We start from the raw sequence: 20455 nt of genomic DNA, 5'->3' as shown, positions 1-20455 counted from the left end.
CTGTCATGTCATGTCAAACCTGCACAGGTGTGCTAGATTATTATTATTTAGTTTTATTTTATTTTTTTACACCAATCAGTGTGCAAACATGGTCATTAAAACGCTAAATGAATAGACGTTCATAAACCAGTCAGTGCAACTCATCATTTTGGTCTCCAATTCTCAAACTCAAATTCTCACCCACGGAGGATTAAATGAGAATCTTTCTTGTTTAACACTGGAATGGGGTGGTGCACTGTTCACTACCCGAAGATACTGCCACATCGGGTCAATGCATAGGGCGACAGAAGCAAGCTTCCAAATCAGCTCCCTTTCTCAAAAATCCATTTAATTTATGGTCCCCAGATAGGGAACGTATGTATCAGTATGTGCTCACAAGTCACCCAAGTGCAAGTATTCACACAAAAAAAAAACGTGCCTCAGGATGCGATCTGTCGCAAGATCCTTTCTTTTTTTACACTTAATCTAAGCCAAAAGGCCTAGAGGGGATAACCGGGAAAGGGGTGGACCCAACCATGTCCCCTTCATGAGCACTCACATTACTCATAGGAATGGAAGGAAGGCTGGCAGCCAACCAGCCTCCCATACACTCTCTGGGTGGGTGGCAGTCAGCCACCCATACATACATACAGCACAGGCTAAACCCACATCATCACTTAAAAAAAGGACAGGCGACCATTGCACTCTGATGGAGCATTTAGCAATGCAATCCATAGCCTGGCTTTTGCCTGAACCCCCATCACTCCTCCTCTTGCATATAAGACAATATTTCAGATCTGCATATGAAAACAACACGCCTACCTTTGTTGCACATAGCTGCCTGCCTGTCTCTAGTTACCCCACTGGCTGTAGCTGCGTCCCTTCCGACATGGAATAACACCAACTGTAACGATAAACTGAAAATTAACAGTATAAACCTGCATCATTTTGGACTCTGGTATTTGCTGAATCCGGGTGACCTGACAATCGATGGTGGTGCCGCTGGTGATTCTGGCCTTCTTGGAATCTGTTGGGCCTATGTGTTAGCTCACACATCACTTGGGTATCCATGGTAACTACCACAACATGGTCATCTGCAGTTTACATCTAGCCCGTGGCATTGAATGGCATTTTAAAAGTGCTAAGGGTCCTGGTGCAATAATCCTCCCATGAGGATCAGCCTCAACGGCTTTGTAGATTGCACTCATGTCAGCAACTCCATATACATTTTTTTTTCTTCATGCTTCTTTCTTCATCCTTTTTTCTTTCTGTCATTCAGACTTTCATTCATTCGATCTCTCTCACTCACTTGCTTTAACTCATTTGTTCTCACTCACTCACTCACTCAATCACTCACTCACTCATTCACTCTCACTCACTCTCACTCTCTCACTCACTCGCTCACTAAGTCAGTCTCTCTCTCTCTTTTTCTTTTTATATATATTTTTTTCCGTCTTCTTCTTCTTCTTCTTCTTCAGACCCTGTCATAGCACTAATGCCTTTCCAATACCACCAGCAGATGGAGACACTCCATTGCAACATTGGTTGTGAGCAGCAGTTTCTAAAAACAAATGCCTCATGGCGGATTTCCCATCCATCAATGGATGGTAAATTTTGTTTTTATCATTCACTGACCACAGAAACCAATGCATGGTCAAGCAACAGCAATGACACACCCTTGTGTATAGGCATGAGACCCTCACGTCATTTAACAGGATTCAGCACCACCCACAAGACAGCTACCTGTCATGTCATGTCAAACCTGCACAGGTGTGCTAGATTATTATTATTTAGTTTTATTTTATTTTTTTACACCAATCAGTGTGCAAACATGGTCATTAAAACGCTAAATGAATAGACGTTCATAAACCAGTCAGTGCAACTCATCATTTTGGTCTCCAATTCTCAAACTCAAATTCTCACCCACGGAGGATTAAATGAGAATCTTTCTTGTTTAACACTGGAATGGGGTGGTGCACTGTTCACTACCCGAAGATACTGCCACATCGGGTCAATGCATAGGGCGACAGAAGCAAGCTTCCAAATCAGCTCCCTTTCTCAAAAATCCATTTAATTTATGGTCCCCAGATAGGGAACGTATGTATCAGTATGTGCTCACAAGTCACCCAAGTGCAAGTATTCACACAAAAAAAAAACGTGCCTCAGGATGCGATCTGTCGCAAGATCCTTTCTTTTTTTACACTTGATCTAAGCCAAAAGGCATAGAGGGGATAACCGGGAAAGGGGTGGACCCAACCATGTCCCCTTCATGAGCACTCACATTACTCATAGGAATGGAAGGAAGGCTGGCAGCCAACCAGCCTCCCATACACTCTCTGGGTGGGTGGCAGTCAGCCACCCATACATACATACAGCACAGGCTAAACCCACATCATCACTTAAAAAAAGGACAGGCGACCATTGCACTCTGATGGAGCATTTAGCAATGCAATCCATAGCCTGGCTTTTGCCTGAACCCCCATCACTCCTCCTCTTGCATATAAGACAATATTTCAGATCTGCATATGAAAACAACACGCCTACCTTTGTTGCACATAGCTGCCTGCCTGTCTCTAGTTACCCCACTGGCTGTAGCTGCGTCCCTTCCGACATGGAATAACACCAACTGTAACGATAAACTGAAAATTAACAGTATAAACCTGCATCATTTTGGACTCTGGTATTTGCTGAATCCGGGTGACCTGACAATCGATGGTGGTGCCGCTGGTGATTCTGGCCTTCTTGGAATCTGTTGGGCCTATGTGTTAGCTCACACATCACTTGGGTATCCATGGTAACTACCACAACATGGTCATCTGCAGTTTACATCTAGCCCGTGGCATTGAATGGCATTTTAAAAGTGCTAAGGGTCCTGGTGCAATAATCCTCCCATGAGGATCAGCCTCAACGGCTTTGTAGATTGCACTCATGTCAGCAACTCCATATACATTTTTTTTTCTTCATGCTTCTTTCTTCATCCTTTTTTCTTTCTGTCATTCAGACTTTCATTCATTCGATCTCTCTCACTCACTTGCTTTAACTCATTTGTTCTCACTCACTCACTCACTCACTCACTCAATCACTCACTCACTCATTCACTCTCACTCACTCTCACTCTCTCACTCACTCGCTCACTAAGTCAGTCTCTCTCTCTCTCTCTTTTTTTCTTTTTATATATATTTTTTTCCGTCTTCTTCTTCTTCTTCTTCTTCTTCAGACCCTGTCATAGCACTAATGCCTTTCCAATACCACCAGCAGATGGAGACACTCCATTGCAACATTGGTTGTGAGCAGCAGTTTCTAAAAACAAATGCCTCATGGCGGATTTCCCATCCATCAATGGATGGTAAATTTTGTTTTTATCATTCACTGACCACAGAAACCAATGCATGGTCAAGCAACAGCAATGACACACCCTTGTGTATAGGCATGAGACCCTCACGTCATTTAACAGGATTCAGCACCACCCACAAGACAGCTACCTGTCATGTCATGTCAAACCTGCACAGGTGTGCTAGATTATTATTATTTAGTTTTATTTTATTTTTTTACACCAATCAGTGTGCAAACATGGTCATTAAAACGCTAAATGAATAGACGTTCATAAACCAGTCAGTGCAACTCATCATTTTGGTCTCCAATTCTCAAACTCAAATTCTCACCCACGGAGGATTAAATGAGAATCTTTCTTGTTTAACACTGGAATGGGGTGGTGCACTGTTCACTACCCGAAGATACTGCCACATCGGGTCAATGCATAGGGCGACAGAAGCAAGCTTCCAAATCAGCTCCCTTTCTCAAAAATCCATTTAATTTATGGTCCCCAGATAGGGAACGTATGTATCAGTATGTGATCACAAGTCACCCAAGTGCAAGTATTCACACAAAAAAAAACGTGCCTCAGGATGCGATCTGTCGCAAGTTCCTTTCTTTTTTTACACTTGATCTAAGCCAAAAGGCCTAGAGGGGATAACCGGGAAAGGGGTGGACCCAACCATGTCCCCTTCATGAGCACTCACATTACTCATAGGAATGGAAGGAAGGCTGGCAGCCAACCAGCCTCCCATACACTCTCTGGGTGGGTGGCAGTCAGCCACCCATACATACAGCACAGGCTAAACCCACATCATCACTTAAAAAAAGGACAGGCGACCATTGCACTCTGATGGAGCATTTAGCAATGCAATTCATAGCCTGGCTTTTGCCTGAACCCCCATCACTCCTCCTCTTGCATATAAGACAATATTTCAGATCTGCATATGAAAACAACACGCCTACCTTTGTTGCACATTGTTACGCCGAGCGCTCCGGGTCCCCGCTCCTCCCCGGAGCGCTCGCTTCACTCTCCCCGCGGCAGCGCTCCGGTCACGTCCTCTGACCCGGGGCGCTGCGATTCCGCTGCCAGCCGGGATGCGATTCGCGATGCGGGTAGCGCCCGCTCGCGATGCGCACCCCGGCTCCCCTACCTGACTCGCTCTCCGTCTGTTCTGTCCCGGCGCGCGCGGCCCCGCTCCCTAGGGCGCGCGCGCGCCGGGTCTCTGCGATTTAAAGGGCCACTGCGCCGCTGATTGGCGCAGTGGTTCCAATCAGTGTGTTCACCTGTGCACTTCCCTATATCACCTCACTTCCCCTGCACTCCCTTGCCGGATCTTGTTGCCTTAGTGCCAGTGAAAGCGTTCCTTGTGTGTTCCTTGCCTGTGTTTCCAGACCTTCTGCCGTTGCCCCTGACTACGATCCTTGCTGCCTGCCCCGACCTTCTGCTACGTCCGACCTTGCTTTTGCCTACTCCCTTGTACCGCGCCTATCTTCAGCAGCCAGAGAGGTGAGCCGTTGCTAGTGGATACGACCTGGTCACTACCGCCGCAGCAAGACCATCCCGCTTTGCGGCGGGCTCTGGTGAAAACCAGTAGTGGCTTAGAACCGGTCCACTAGCACGGTCCACGCCAATCCCTCTCTGGCACAGAGGATCCACTACCTGCCAGCCGGCATCGTGACAGTAGATCCGGCCATGGATCCCGCTGAAGTTCCTCTGCCAGTTGTCGCTGACCTCACCACGGTGGTCGCCCAGCAGTCACAACAGATAGCGCAACAAGGCCAACAGCTGTCTCAACTGACCGTTATGCTACAACAGTTACTACCACAGCTTCAGCAGTCATCTCCTCCGCCAGCTCCTGCACCTCCTCCGCAGCGAGTGGCCGCTCCTGGGATACGCTTATCCTTGCCGGATAAATTTGATGGGGACTCTAAGTTTTGCCGTGGCTTTCTTTCCCAATGTTCCCTGCATCTGGAGATGATGTCGGACCTGTTTCCCACTGAAAGGTCTAAGGTGGCTTTCGTAGTCAGCCTTCTGTCCGGAAAAGCCCTGTCATGGGCCACACCGCTCTGGGACCGCAATGACCCCGTCACTGCCTCTGTACACTCCTTCTTCTCGGAAATCCGAAGTGTCTTTGAGGAACCTGCCCGAGCCTCTTCTGCTGAGACTGCCCTGTTGAACCTGGTCCAGGGTAATTCTTCCGTTGGCGAGTATGCCGTACAATTCCGTACTCTTGCTTCAGAATTGTCCTGGAATAATGAGGCCCTCTGCGCGACCTTCAAAAAAGGCCTATCCAGCAACATTAAAGATGTTCTGGCCGCACGAGAAATTCCTGCTAATCTACATGAACTTATTCACCTAGCCACTCGCATTGACATGCGTTTTTCCGAAAGGCGTCAGGAACTCCGCCAAGATATGGACTCTGTTCGCACGAGGCGTTTCTTCTCCTCGGCTCCTCTCTCCTCTGGTCCCCTGCAATCTGTTCCTGTGCCTCCCGCCGTGGAGGCTATGCAGGTCGACCGGTCTCGCCTGACACCTCAAGAGAGGACACGACGCCGTATGGAGAACCTCTGCCTGTACTGTGCTAGTACCGAACACTTCCTGAGAGATTGTCCTATCCGTCCTCCCCGCCTGGAAAGACGTACGCTGACTCCGCACAAAGATGAGACAGTCCTTGATGTCTACTCTGCTTCTCCACGTCTTACTGTGCCTGTGCGGATGTCTGCCTCTGCCTTCTCCTTCTCTACAGTGGCCTTCTTGGACTCTGGATCTGCAGGAAATTTTATTTTGGCCTCTCTCGTCAACAGGTTCAACATCCCGGTGACCAGTCTCGCCAGACCCCTCTACATCAATTGTGTAAATAATGAAAGATTGGACTGTACCATACGTTTCCGCACGGAGCCCCTTCTTATGAGCATCGGATCTCATCATGAGAGGATTGAACTTTTGGTCCTCCCCAATTGCACCTCGGAAATTCTCCTTGGACTTCCCTGGCTTCAACTTCATTCCCCTACCCTGGATTGGTCCACTGGGGAGATCAAAAGTTGGGGGTCCTCTTGTTCCAAGAACTGTCTAAAACCGGTTCCCAGTAACCCTTGCCGTAACTCTGTGGTTCCTCCAGTAACCGGTCTCCCTAAGGCCTATATGGACTTCGCGGATGTTTTCTGCAAAAAACAAGCTGAGACTCTACCTCCTCACAGGCCTTATGATTGCCCTATCGACCTCCTCCCGGGCACTACTCCACCCCGGGGCAGAATTTATCCTCTCTCTGCCCCAGAGACTCTTGCCATGTCCGAATACGTCCAGGAGAATCTAAAAAAGGGCTTTATCCGTAAATCCTCCTCTCCTGCCGGAGCCGGATTTTTCTTTGTGTCCAAAAAAGATGGCTCCCTACGTCCATGCATTGACTACCGCGGTCTTAATAAAATCACGGTTAAGAACCGCTACCCCTTACCCCTCATCTCTGAACTCTTTGATCGCCTCCAAGGTGCCCACATCTTCACTAAATTGGACTTAAGAGGCGCCTATAACCTCATCCGCATCAGAGAGGGGGACGAGTGGAAAACGGCATTTAACACCAGAGATGGACACTTTGAGTATCTGGTCATGCCCTTTGGACTGTGCAACGCCCCTGCCTCCTCAGTGGGAGCTGGAGCTGTTCTTCTACAAAAAAATTCTTCTGGGCATGCTGTCACTTGTGGTTTTTTCTCTAGGACCTTCTCTCCAGCGGAGAGGAACTACTCCATCGGGGATCGAGAGCTTCTAGCCATTAAATTAGCACTTGAGGAATGGAGGCATCTGCTGGAGGGATCAAGTTCTCCTGTTATTATCTACACCGACCACAAGAACCTCTCCTACCTCCAGTCTGCCCAACGGCTGAATCCTCGCCAGGCCCGGTGGTCTCTGTTCTTTGCCCGATTTAATTTTGAGATTCACTTTCGTCCTGCCGATAAGAACATTAGGGCCGATGCTCTCTCTCGTTCCTCGGATGCCTCAGAAGTTGAACTCTCTCCGCAACACATCATTCCACCTGACTGCCTGATCTCCACTTCTCCTGCCTCCATCAGGCAGACTCCTCCAGGAAAGACCTTTGTTTCTCCTCGCCAACGCCTCGGAATCCTCAAATGGGGTCACTCCTCCCATCTCGCAGGTCATGCGGGTATCAAGAAATCTGTGCAACTCATCTCCCGCTTCTATTGGTGGCCGACTCTGGAGACGGATGTTGTGGACTTTGTGCGAGCCTGCACTATCTGTGCCCGGGATAAGACTCCTCGCCAGAAGCCCGCTGGTTTTCTTCATCCTCTGCCTGTCCCCGAACAGCCTTGGTCTCTGATTGGTATGGATTTTATTACTGATTTACCCCCTTCCCGTGGCAACACTGTTATTTGGGTGGTCGTTGATCGATTCTCCAAAATGGCACATTTCATCCCTCTTCCTGGTCTTCCTTCTGCGCCTCAGTTGGCTAAACAATTTTTTGTACACATTTTTCGTCTTCACGGGTTGCCTACACAGATTGTCTCGGATAGAGGCGTCCAATTCGTGTCTAAATTCTGGAGGGCTCTCTGTAAACAACTCAAGATTAAATTAAATTTTTCTTCTGCATATCATCCCCAGTCCAATGGACAAGTAGAAAGGATTAACCAGATCTTGGGTGATTATTTGCGACATTTTGTTTCCTCCCGCCAGGATGACTGGGCAGATCTCCTCCCATGGGCCGAATTCTCGTATAACTTCAGGGTCTCTGAGTCTTCCTCCAAATCCCCATTTTTCGTGGTGTACGGCCGTCACCCTCTTCCCCCCCTCCCTACTCCCTTGCCCTCTGGTCTGCCCGCTGTGGATGAAATTTCTCGTGACCTTTCCATCATATGGAGAGAGACCCAAAATTCTCTCTTACAGGCTTCATCACGCATGAAGAAGTTCGCGGATAAGAAAAGAAGAGCTCCCCCCGTTTTTTCCCCTGGAGACAAGGTATGGCTCTCCGCTAAATATGTCCGCTTCCGTGTCCCTAGCTACAAGTTGGGACCACGCTATCTTGGTCCTTTCAAAATTTTGTGTCAAATTAATCCTGTCTCTTATAAACTTCTTCTTCCTCCCTCTCTTCGTATCCCTAATGCCTTTCACGTCTCTCTTCTCAAACCACTCATCCTCAACCGTTTTTCTCCCAAATCTGTTCCTCCCACTCCTGTTTCCGGCTCCTCGGACATCTTCTCGGTCAAAGAAATTTTAGCTGCCAAAAAGGTCAGAGGAAAAAATTTTTTTTTAGTGGACTGGGAGGGTTGTGGTCCTGAAGAGAGATCCTGGGAACCTGAGGACAACATCCTAGACAAAAGTCTGCTCCTCAGGTTCTCAGGCTCTAAGAAGAGGGGGAGACCCAAGGGGGGGGGTACTGTTACGCCGAGCGCTCCGGGTCCCCGCTCCTCCCCGGAGCGCTCGCTTCACTCTCCCCGCGGCAGCGCTCCGGTCACGTCCTCTGACCCGGGGCGCTGCGATTCCGCTGCCAGCCGGGATGCGATTCGCGATGCGGGTAGCGCCCGCTCGCGATGCGCACCCCGGCTCCCCTACCTGACTCGCTCTCCGTCTGTTCTGTCCCGGCGCGCGCGCCGGGTCTCTGCGATTTAAAGGGCCACTGCGCCGCTGATTGGCGCAGTGGTTCCAATCAGTGTGTTCACCTGTGCACTTCCCTATATCACCTCACTTCCCCTGCACTCCCTTGCCGGATCTTGTTGCCTTAGTGCCAGTGAAAGCGTTCCTTGTGTGTTCCTTGCCTGTGTTTCCAGACCTTCTGCCGTTGCCCCTGACTACGATCCTTGCTGCCTGCCCCGACCTTCTGCTACGTCCGACCTTGCTTTTGCCTACTCCCTTGTACCGCGCCTATCTTCAGCAGCCAGAGAGGTAAGCCGTTGCTAGTGGATACGACCTGGTCACTACCGCCGCAGCAAGACCATCCCGCTTTGCGGCGGGCTCTGGTGAAAACCAGTAGTGGCTTAGAACCGGTCCACTAGCACGGTCCACGCCAATCCCTCTCTGGCACAGAGGATCCACTACCTGCCAGCCGGCATCGTGACACACATAGCTGCCTGCCTGTCTCTAGTTACCCCACTGGCTGTAGCTGCGTCCCTTCCGACATGGAATAACACCAACTGTAACGATAAACTGAAAATTAACAGTATAAACCTGCATCATTTTGGACTCTGGTATTTGCTGAATCCGGGTGACCTGACAATCGATGGTGGTGCAGCTGGTGATTCTGGCCTTCTTGGAATCTGTTGGGCCTATGTGTTAGCTCACACATCACTTGGGTATCCATGGTAACTACCACAACATGGTCATCTGCAGTTTACATCTAGCCCGTGGCATTGAATGGCATTTTAAAAGTGCTAAGGGTCCTGGTGCAATAATCCTCCCATGAGGATCAGCCTCAACGGCTTTGTAGATTGCACTCATGTCAGCAACTCCATATACATTTTTTTTTCTTCATGCTTCTTTCTTCATCCTTTTTTCTTTCTGTCATTCGGACTTTCATTCATTCGATCTCTCTCACTCACTTGCTTTAACTCATTTGTTCTCACTCACTCACTCACTCAATCACTCACTCACTCATTCACTCTCACTCACTCTCACTCTCTCACTCACTCGCTCACTAAGTCAGTCTCTCTCTCTCTCTCTCTTTTTCTTTTTATATATATTTTTTTCCGTCTTCTTCTTCTTCTTCTTCAGACCCTGTCATAGCACTAATGCCTTTCCAATACCACCAGCAGATGGAGACACTCCATTGCAACATTGGTTGTGAGCAGCAGTTTCTAAAAACAAATGCCTCATGGCGGATTTCCCATCCATCAATGGATGGTAAATTTTGTTTTTATCATTCACTGACCACAGAAACCGATGCATGGTCAAGCAACAGCAATGACACACCCTTGTGTATAGGCATGAGACCCTCACGTCATTTAACAGGATTCAGCACCACCCACAAGACAGCTACCTGTCATGTCATGTCAAACCTGCACAGGTGTGCTAGATTATTATTATTTAGTTTTATTTTATTTTTTTACACCAATCAGTGTGCAAACATGGTCATTAAAACGCTAAATGAATAGACGTTCATAAACCAGTCAGTGCAACTCATCATTTTGGTCTCCAATTCTCAAACTCAAATTCTCACCCACGGAGGATTAAATGAAAATCTTTCTTGTTTAACACTGGAATGGGGTGGTGCACTGTTCACTACCCGAAGATACTGCCACATCGGGTCAATGCATAGGGCGACAGAAGCAAGCTTCCAAATCAGCTCCCTTTCTCAAAAATCCATTTAATTTATGGTCCCCAGATAGGGAACGTATGTATCAGTATGTGCTCACATGTCACCCAAGTGCAAGTATTCACACAAAAAAAAACGTGCCTCAGGATGCGATCTGTCGCAAGATCCTTTCTTTTTTTACACTTGATCTAAGCCAAAAGGCCTAGAGGGGATAACCGGGAAAGGGGTGGACCCAACCATGTCCCCTTCATGAGCACTCACATTACTCATAGGAATGGAAGGAAGGCTGGCAGCCAACCAGCCTCCCATACACTCTCTGGGTGGGTGGCAGTCAGCCACCCATACATACAGCACAGGCTAAACCCACATCATCACTTAAAAAAAGGACAGGCGACCATTGCACTCTGATGGAGCATTTAGCAATGCAATTCATAGCCTGGCTTTTGCCTGAACCCCCATCACTCCTCCTCTTGCATATAAGACAATATTTCAGATCTGCATATGAAAACAACACGCCTACCTTTGTTGCACATAGCTGCCTGCCTGTCTCTAGTTACCCCACTGGCTGTAGCTGCGTCCCTTCCGACATGGAATAACACCAACTGTAACGATAAACTGAAAATTAACAGTATAAACCTGCATCATTTTGGACTCTGGTATTTGCTGAATCCGGGTGACCTGACAATCGATGGTGGTGCAGCTGGTGATTCTGGCCTTCTTGGAATCTGTTGGGCCTATGTGTTAGCTCACACATCACTTGGGTATCCATGGTAACTACCACAACATGGTCATCTGCAGTTTACATCTAGCCCGTGGCATTGAATGGCATTTTAAAATGTGCTAAGGGTCCTGGTGCAATAATCCTCCCATGAGGATCAGCCTCAACGGCTTTGTAGATTGCACTCATGTCAGCAACTCCATATACATTTTTTTTTCTTCATGCTTCTTTCTTCATCCTTTTTTCTTTCTGTCATTCAGACTTTCATTCATTCGATCTCTCTCACTCACTTGCTTTAACTCATTTGTTCTCACTCACTCACTCACTCACTCAATCACTCACTCACTCATTCACTCTCACTCACTCTCACTCTCTCACTCACTCGCTCACTAAGTCAGTCTCTCTCTCTCTCTCTCTTTTTCTTTTTATATATATTTTTTTCCGTCTTCTTCTTCTTCTTCTTCAGACCCTGTCATAGCACTAATGCCTTTCCAATACCACCAGCAGATGGAGACACTCCATTGCAACATTGGTTGTGAGCAGCAGTTTCTAAAAACAAATGCCTCATGGCGGATTTCCCATCCATCAATGGATGGTAAATTTTGTTTTTATCATTCACTGACCACAGAAACCAATGCATGGTCAAGCAACAGCAATGACACACCCTTGTGTATAGGCATGAGACCCTCACGTCATTTAACAGGATTCAGCACCACCCACAAGACAGCTACCTGTCATGTCATGTCAAACCTGCACAGGTGTGCTAGATTATTATTATTTAGTTTTATTTTATTTTTTTACACCAATCAGTGTGCAAACATGGTCATTAAAACGCTAAATGAATAGACGTTCATAAACCAGTCAGTGCAACTCATCATTTTGGTCTCCAATTCTCAAACTCAAATTCTCACCCACGGAGGATTAAATGAGAATCTTTCTTGTTTAACACTGGAATGGGGTGGTGCACTGTTCACTACCCGAAGATACTGCCACATCGGGTCAATGCATAGGGCGACAGAAGCAAGCTTCCAAATCAGCTCCCTTTCTCAAAAATCCATTTAATTTATGGTCCCCAGATAGGGAACGTATGTATCAGTATGTGCTCACAAGTCACCCAAGTGCAAGTATTCACACAAAAAAAAACGTGCCTCAGGATGCGATCTGTCGCAAGATCCTTTCTTTTTTTACACTTGATCTAAGCCAAAAGGCCTAGAGGGGATAACCGGGAAAGGGGTGGACCCAACCATGTCCCCTTCATGAGCACTCACATTACTCATAGGAATGGAAGGAAGGCTGGCAGCCAACCAGCCTCCCATACACTCTCTGGGTGGGTGGCAGTCAGCCACCCATACATACATACAGCACAGGCTAAACCCACATCATCACTTAAAAAAAGGACAGGCGACCATTGCACTCTGATGGAGCATTTAGCAATGCAATCCATAGCCTGGCTTTTGCCTGAACCCCCATCACTCCTCCTCTTGCATATAAGACAATATTTCAGATCTGCATATGAAAACAACACGCCTACCTTTGTTGCACATAGCTGCCTGCCTGTCTCTAGTTACCCCACTGGCTGTAGCTGCGTCCCTTCCGACATGGAATAACACCAACTGTAACGATAAACTGAAAATTAACAGTATAAACCTGCATCATTTTGGACTCTGGTATTTGCTGAATCCGGGTGACCTGACAATCGATGGTGGTGCAGCTGGTGATTCTGGCCTTCTTGGAATCTGTTGGGCCTATGTGTTAGCTCACACATCACTTGGGTATCCATGGTAACTACCACAACATGGTCATCTGCAGTTTACATCTAGCCCGTGGCATTGAATGGCATTTTAAAAGTGCTAAGGGTCCTGGTGCAATTATCCTCCCATGAGGATCAGCCTCAACGGCTTTGTAGATTGCACTCATGTCAGCAACTCCATATACATTTTTTTTTTCTTCATGCTTCTTTCTTCATCCTTTTTTCTTTCTGTCATTCGGACTTTCATTCATTCGATCTCTCTCACTCACTTGCTTTAACTCATTTGTTCTCACTCACTCACTCACTCAATCACTCACTCACTCATTCACTCTCACTCACTCTCACTCTCTCACTCACTCGCTCACTAAGTCAGTCTCTCTCTCTCTCTCTCTCTTTTTCTTTTTATATATATTTTTTTCCGTCTTCTTCTTCTTCTTCTTCTTCTTCAGACCCTGTCATAGCACTAATGCCTTTCCAATACCACCAGCAGATGGAGACACTCCATTGCAACATTGGTTGTGAGCAGCAGTTTCTAAAAACAAATGCCTCATGGCGGATTTCCCATCCATCAATGGATGGTAAATTTTGTTTTTATCATTCACTGACCACAGAAACCAATGCATGGTCAAGCAACAGCAATGACACACCCTTGTGTATAGGCATGAGACCCTCATGTCATTTAACAGGATTCAGCACCACCCACAAGACAGCTACCTGTCATGTCATGTCAAACCTGCACAGGTGTGCTAGATTATTATTATTTAATTTAATTTTATTTTTTTACACCAATCAGTGTGCAAACATGGTCATTAAAACGCTAAATGAATAGACGTTCATAAACCAGTCAGTGCAACTCATCATTTTGGTCTCCAATTCTCAAACTCAAATTCTCACCCACGGAGGATTAAATGAGAATCTTTCTTGTTTAACACTGGAATGGGGTGGTGCACTGTTCACTACCCGAAGATACTGCCACATCGGGTCAATGCATAGGGCGACAGAAGCAAGCTTCCAAATCAGCTCCCTTTCTCAAAAATCCATTTAATTTATGGTCCCCAGATAGGGAACGTATGTATCAGAATGTGCTCACATGTCACCCAAGTGCAAGTATTCACACAAAAAAAAAACGTGCCTCAGGATGCGATCTGTCGCAAGATCCTTTCTTTTTTTACACTTGATCTAAGCCAAAAGGCCTAGAGGGGATAACCGGGAAAGGGGTGGACCCAAACATGTCCCCTTCATGAGCACTCACATTACTCATAGGAATGGAAGGAAGGCTGGCAGCCAACCAGCCTCCCATACACTCTCTGGGTGGGTGGCAGTCAGCCACCCATACATACATACAGCACAGGCTAAACCCACATCATCACTTAAAAAAAGGACAGGCGACCATTGCACTCTGATGGAGCATTTAGCAATGCAATCCATAGCCTGGCTTTTGCCTGAACCCCCATCACTCCTCCTCTTGCATATAAGACAATATTTCAGATCTGCATATGAAAACAACACGCCTACCTTTGTTGCACATAGCTGCCTGCCTGTCTCTAGTTACCCCACTGGCTGTAGCTGCGTCCCTTCCGACATGGAATAACACCAACTGTAACGATAAACTGAAAATTAACAGTATAAACCTGCATCATTTTGGACTCTGGTATTTGCTGAATCCGGGTGACCTGACAATCGATGGTGGTGCCGCTGGTGATTCTGGCCTTCTTGGAATCTGTTGGGCCTATGTGTTAGCTCACACATCACTTGGGTATCCATGGTAACTACCACAACATGGTCATCTGCAGTTTACATCTAGCCCGTGGCATTGAATGGCATTTTAAAAGTGCTAAGGGTCCTGGTGCAATAATCCTCCCATGAGGATCAGCCTCAACGGCTTTGTAGATTGCACTCATGTCAGCAACTCCATATACATTTTTTTTTCTTCATGCTTCTTTCTTCATCCTTTTTTCTTTCTGTCATTCAGACTTTCATTCATTCGATCTCTCTCACTCACTTGCTTTAACTCATTTGTTCTCACTCACTCACTCACTCAATCACTCACTCACTCATTCACTCTCACTCACTCTCACTCTCTCACTCACTCGCTCACTAAGTCAGTCTCTCTCTCTCTCTCTCTTTTTCTTTTTATATATTTTTTTTTCCGTCTTCTTCTTCTTCAGACCCTGTCATAGCACTAATGCCTTTCCAATACCACCAGCAGATGGAGACACTCCATTGCAACATTGGTTGTGAGCAGCAGTTTCTAAAAACAAATGCCTCATGGCGGATTTCCCATCCATCAATGGATGGTAAATTTTGTTTTTATCATTCACTGACCCCAGAAACCAATGCATGGTCAAGCAACAGCAATGACACACCCTTGTGTATAGGCATGAGACCCTCACGTCATTTAACAGGATTCAGCACCACCCATAAGACAGCTACCTGTCATGTCATGTCAAACCTGCACAGGTGTGCTAGATTATTATTATTTAGTTTTATTTTATTTTTTTACACCAATCAGTGTGCAAACATGGTCATTAAAACGCTAAATGAATAGACGTTCATAAACCAGTCAGTGCAACTCATCATTTTGGTCTCTAATTCTCAAACTCAAATTCTCACCCACGGAGGATTAAATGAGAATCTTTCTTGTTTAACACTGGAATGGGGTGGTGCACTGTTCTCTACCCGAAGATACTGCCACATCGGGTCAATGCATAGGGCGACAGAAGCAAGCTTCCAAATCAGCTCCCTTTCTCAAAAATCCATTTAATTTATGGTCCCCAGATAGGGAACGTATGTATCAGTATGTGCTCACAAGTCACCCAAGTGCAAGTATTCACACAAAAAAAAAAACGTGCCTCAGGATGCGATCTGTCGCAAGATCCTTTCTTTTTTTACACTTGATCTAAGCCAAAAGGCCTAGAGGGGATAACCGGGAAAGGGGTGGACCCAACCATGTCCCCTTCATGAGCACTCACATTACTCATAGGAATGGAAGGAAGGCTGGCAGCCAACCAGCCTCCCATACACTCTCTGGGTGGGTGGCAGTCAGCCACCCATACATACATACAGCACAGGCTAAACCCACATCATCACTTAAAAAAAGGACAGGCGACCATTGCACTCTGATGGAGCATTTAGCAATGCAATCCATAGCCTGGCTTTTGCCTGAACCCCCATCACTCCTCCTCTTGCATATAAGACAATATTTCAGATCTGCATATGAAAACAACACGCCTACCTTTGTTGCACATAGCTGCCTGCCTGTCTCTAGTTACCCCACTGGCTGTAGCTGCGTCCCTTCCGACATGGAATAACACCAACTGTAACGATAAACTGAAAATTAACAGTATAAACCTGCATCATTTTGGTCTCTAATATTTGCTGAATCCGGGTGACCTGACAATCGATGGTGGTGCCGCTGGTGATTCTGGCCTTCTTGGAATCTGTTGGGCCTATGTGTTAGCTCACACATCACATGGGTATCCATGGTAACTACCACAACATGGTCATCTGCAGTTTACATCTAGCCCGTGGCATTGAATGGCATTTTAAAAGTGCTAAGGGTCCTGGTGCAATAATCCTCCCATGAGGATCAGCCTCAACGGCTTTGTAGATTGCACTCATGTCAGCAACTCCATATACATTTTTTTTTCTTCATGCTTCTTTCTTCATCCTTTTTTCTTTCTGTCATTCAGACTTTCATTCATTCGATCTCTCTCACTCACTTGCTTTAACTCATTTGTTCTCACTCACTCACTCACTCAATCACTCACTCACTCATTCACTCTCACTCACTCTCACTCTCTCACTCACTCGCTCACTAAGTCAGTCTCTCTCTCTCTCTCTCTTTTTCTTTTTATATATATTTTTTTCCGTCTTCTTCTTCTTCTTCTTCTTCAGACCCTGTCATAGCACTAATGCCTTTCCAATACCACCAGCAGATGGAGACACTCCATTGCAACATTGGTTGTGAGCAGCAGTTTCTAAAAACAAATGCCTCATGGCGGATTTCCCATCCATCAATGGATGGTAAATTTTGTTTTTATCATTCACTGACCACAGAAACCAATGCATGGTCAAGCAACAGCAATGACACACCCTTGTGTATAGGCATGAGACCCTCACGTCATTTAACAGGATTCAGCACCACCCACAAGACAGCTACCTGTCATGTCATGTCAAACCTGCACAGGTGTGCTAGATTATTATTATTTAGTTTTATTTTATTTTTTTACACCAATCAGTGTGCAAACATGGTCATTAAAACGCTAAATGAATAGACGTTCATAAACCAGTCAGTGCAACTCATCATTTTGGTCTCCAATTCTCAAACTCAAATTCTCACCCACGGAGGATTAAATGAGAATCTTTCTTGTTTAACACTGGAATGGGGTGGTGCACTGTTCACTACCCGAAGATACTGCCACATCGGGTCAATGCATAGGGCGACAGAAGCAAGCTTCCAAATCAGCTCCCTTTCTCAAAAATCCATTTAATTTATGGTCCCCAGATAGGGAACGTATGTATCAGTATGTGCTCACAAGTCACCCAAGTGCAAGTATTCACACAAAAAAAAACGTGCCTCAGGATGCGATCTGTCGCAAGATCCTTTCTTTTTTTACACTTGATCTAAGCCAAAAGGCCTAGAGGGGATAACCGGGAAAGGGGTGGACCCAACCATGTCCCCTTCATGAGCACTCACATTACTCATAGGAATGGAAGGAAGGCTGGCAGCCAACCAGCCTCCCATACACTCTCTGGGTGGGTGGCAGTCAGCCACCCATACATACATACAGCACAGGCTAAACCCACATCATCACTTAAAAAAAGGACAGGCGACCATTGCACTCTGATGGAGCATTTAGCAATGCAATCCATAGCCTGGCTTTTGCCTGAACCCCCATCACTCCTCCTCTTGCATATAAGACAATATTTCAGATCTGCATATGAAAACAACACGCCTACCTTTGTTGCACATAGCTGCCTGCCTGTCTCTAGTTACCCCACTGGCTGTAGCTGCGTCCCTTCCGACATGGAATAACACCAACTGTAACGATAAACTGAAAATTAACAGTATAAACCTGCATCATTTTGGACTCTGGTATTTGCTGAATCCGGGTGACCTGACAATCGATGGTGGTGCAGCTGGTGATTCTGGCCTTCTTGGAATCTGTTGGGCCTATGTGTTAGCTCACACATCACTTGGGTATCCATGGTAACTACCACAACATGGTCATCTGCAGTTTACATCTAGCCCGTGGCATTGAATGGCATTTTAAAAGTGCTAAGGGTCCTGGTGCAATTATCCTCCCATGAGGATCAGCCTCAACGGCTTTGTAGATTGCACTCATGTCAGCAACTCCATATACATTTTTTTTTCTTCATGCTTCTTTCTTCATCCTTTTTTCTTTCTGTCATTCGGACTTTCATTCATTCGATCTCTCTCACTCACTTGCTTTAACTCATTTGTTCTCACTCACTCACTCACTCAATCACTCACTCACTCATTCACTCTCACTCACTCTCACTCTCTCACTCACTCGCTCACTAAGTCAGTCTCTCTCTCTCTCTTTTTCTTTTTATATATATTTTTTTCCGTCTTCTTCTTCTTCTTCTTCAGACCCTGTCATAGCACTAATGCCTTTCCAATACCACCAGCAGATGGAGACACTCCATTGCAACATTGGTTGTGAGCAGCAGTTTCTAAAAACAAATGCCTCATGGCGGATTTCCCATCCATCAATGGATGGTAAATTTTGTTTTTATCATTCACTGACCACAGAAACCAATGCATGGTCAAGCAACAGCAATGACACACCCTTGTGTATAGGCATGAGACCCTCACGTCATTTAACAGGATTCAGCACCACCCACAAGACAGCTACCTGTCATGTCATGTCAAACCTGCACAGGTGTGCTAGATTATTATTATTTAGTTTTATTTTATTTTTTTACACCAATCAGTGTGCAAACATGGTCATTAAAACGCTAAATGAATAGACGTTCATAAACCAGTCAGTGCAACTCATCATTTTGGTCTCCAATTCTCAAACTCAAATTCTCACCCACGGAGGATTAAATGAGAATCTTTCTTGTTTAACACTGGAATGGGGTGGTGCACTGTTCACTACCCGAAGATACTGCCACATCGGGTCAATGCATAGGGCGACAGAAGCAAGCTTCCAAATCAGCTCCCTTTCTCAAAAATCCATTTAATTTATGGTCCCCAGATAGGGAACGTATGTATCAGTATGTGCTCACATGTCACCCAAGTGCAAGTATTCACACAAAAAAAAAACGTGCCTCAGGATGCGATCTGTCGCAAGATCCTTTCTTTTTTTACACTTGATCTAAGCCAAAAGGCCTAGAGGGGATAACCGGGAAAGGGGTGGACCCAACCATGTCCCCTTCATGAGCACTCACATTACTCATAGGAATGGAAGGAAGGCTGGCAGCCAACCAGCCTCCCATACACTCTCTGGGTGGGTGGCAGTCAGCCACCCATACATACATACAGCACAGGCTAAACCCACATCATCACTTAAAAAAAGGACAGGCGACCATTGCACTCTGATGGAGCATTTAGCAATGCAATCCATAGCCTGGCTTTTGCCTGAACCCCCATCACTCCTCCTCTTGCATATAAGACAATATTTCAGATCTGCATATGAAAACAACACGCCTACCTTTGTTGCACATAGCTGCCTGCCTGTCTCTAGTTACCCCACTGGCTGTAGCTGCGTCCCTTCCGACATGGAATAACACCAACTGTAACGATAAACTGAAAATTAACAGTATAAACCTGCATCATTTTGGACTCTGGTATTTGCTGAATCCGGGTGACCTGACAATCGATGGTGGTGCCGCTGGTGATTCTGGCCTTCTTGGAATCTGTTGGGCCTATGTGTTAGCTCACACATCACTTGGGTATCCATGGTAACTACCACAACATGGTCATCTGCAGTTTACATCTAGCCCGTGGCATTGAATGGCATTTTAAAAGTGCTAAGGGTCCTGGTGCAATAATCCTCCCATGAGGATCAGCCTCAACGGCTTTGTAGATTGCACTCATGTCAGCAACTCCATATACATTTTTTTTTCTTCATGCTTCTTTCTTCATCCTTTTTTCTTTCTGTCATTCAGACTTTCATTCATTCGATCTCTCTCACTCACTTGCTTTAACTCATTTGTTCTCACTCACTCACTCACTCAATCACTCACTCACTCTCACTCACTCTCACTCTCTCACTCACTCGCTCACTAAGTCAGTCTCTCTCTCTCTCTCTCTCTCTTTTTCTTTTTATATATTTTTTTTTCCGTCTTCTTCTTCTTCAGACCCTGTCATAGCACTAATGCCTTTCCAATACCACCAGCAGATGGAGACACTCCATTGCAACATTGGTTGTGAGCAGCAGTTTCTAAAAACAAATGCCTCATGGC

The 20455-nt window shown here is 46.1% G+C and overlaps 9 pseudogenes; all 9 read right to left on the bottom strand.

Moving 5' to 3' along the window:
* Nucleotides 1–225: 225 nt before the first annotated feature.
* Nucleotides 226–490, bottom strand: LOC130289649 (U2 spliceosomal RNA; annotated as a pseudogene).
* Nucleotides 491–1947: 1457 nt separating this feature from the next.
* Nucleotides 1948–2212, bottom strand: LOC130288808 (U2 spliceosomal RNA; annotated as a pseudogene).
* Nucleotides 2213–3686: 1474 nt separating this feature from the next.
* On the bottom strand, nucleotides 3687–3950 carry LOC130288503 (U2 spliceosomal RNA; annotated as a pseudogene).
* Nucleotides 3951–10499: 6549 nt separating this feature from the next.
* On the bottom strand, nucleotides 10500–10763 carry LOC130285644 (U2 spliceosomal RNA; annotated as a pseudogene).
* A 1461-nt stretch (nucleotides 10764–12224) lies between these two features.
* On the bottom strand, nucleotides 12225–12488 carry LOC130286783 (U2 spliceosomal RNA; annotated as a pseudogene).
* A 1469-nt stretch (nucleotides 12489–13957) lies between these two features.
* Nucleotides 13958–14222, bottom strand: LOC130287801 (U2 spliceosomal RNA; annotated as a pseudogene).
* Nucleotides 14223–15676: 1454 nt separating this feature from the next.
* On the bottom strand, nucleotides 15677–15942 carry LOC130288382 (U2 spliceosomal RNA; annotated as a pseudogene).
* Nucleotides 15943–17405: 1463 nt separating this feature from the next.
* On the bottom strand, nucleotides 17406–17669 carry LOC130286782 (U2 spliceosomal RNA; annotated as a pseudogene).
* Nucleotides 17670–19125: 1456 nt separating this feature from the next.
* On the bottom strand, nucleotides 19126–19390 carry LOC130287804 (U2 spliceosomal RNA; annotated as a pseudogene).
* Nucleotides 19391–20455: the final 1065 nt, after the last annotated feature.

Source organism: Hyla sarda, chromosome 8, assembly GCF_029499605.1.
Source record: "Hyla sarda isolate aHylSar1 chromosome 8, aHylSar1.hap1, whole genome shotgun sequence".
In the NCBI taxonomy this organism is placed as follows: Eukaryota; Metazoa; Chordata; class Amphibia; order Anura; family Hylidae; genus Hyla; species Hyla sarda.
Note: the sequence above shows the minus strand (reverse complement) of the source record. Positions and strands in the feature narration are given on the sequence as shown.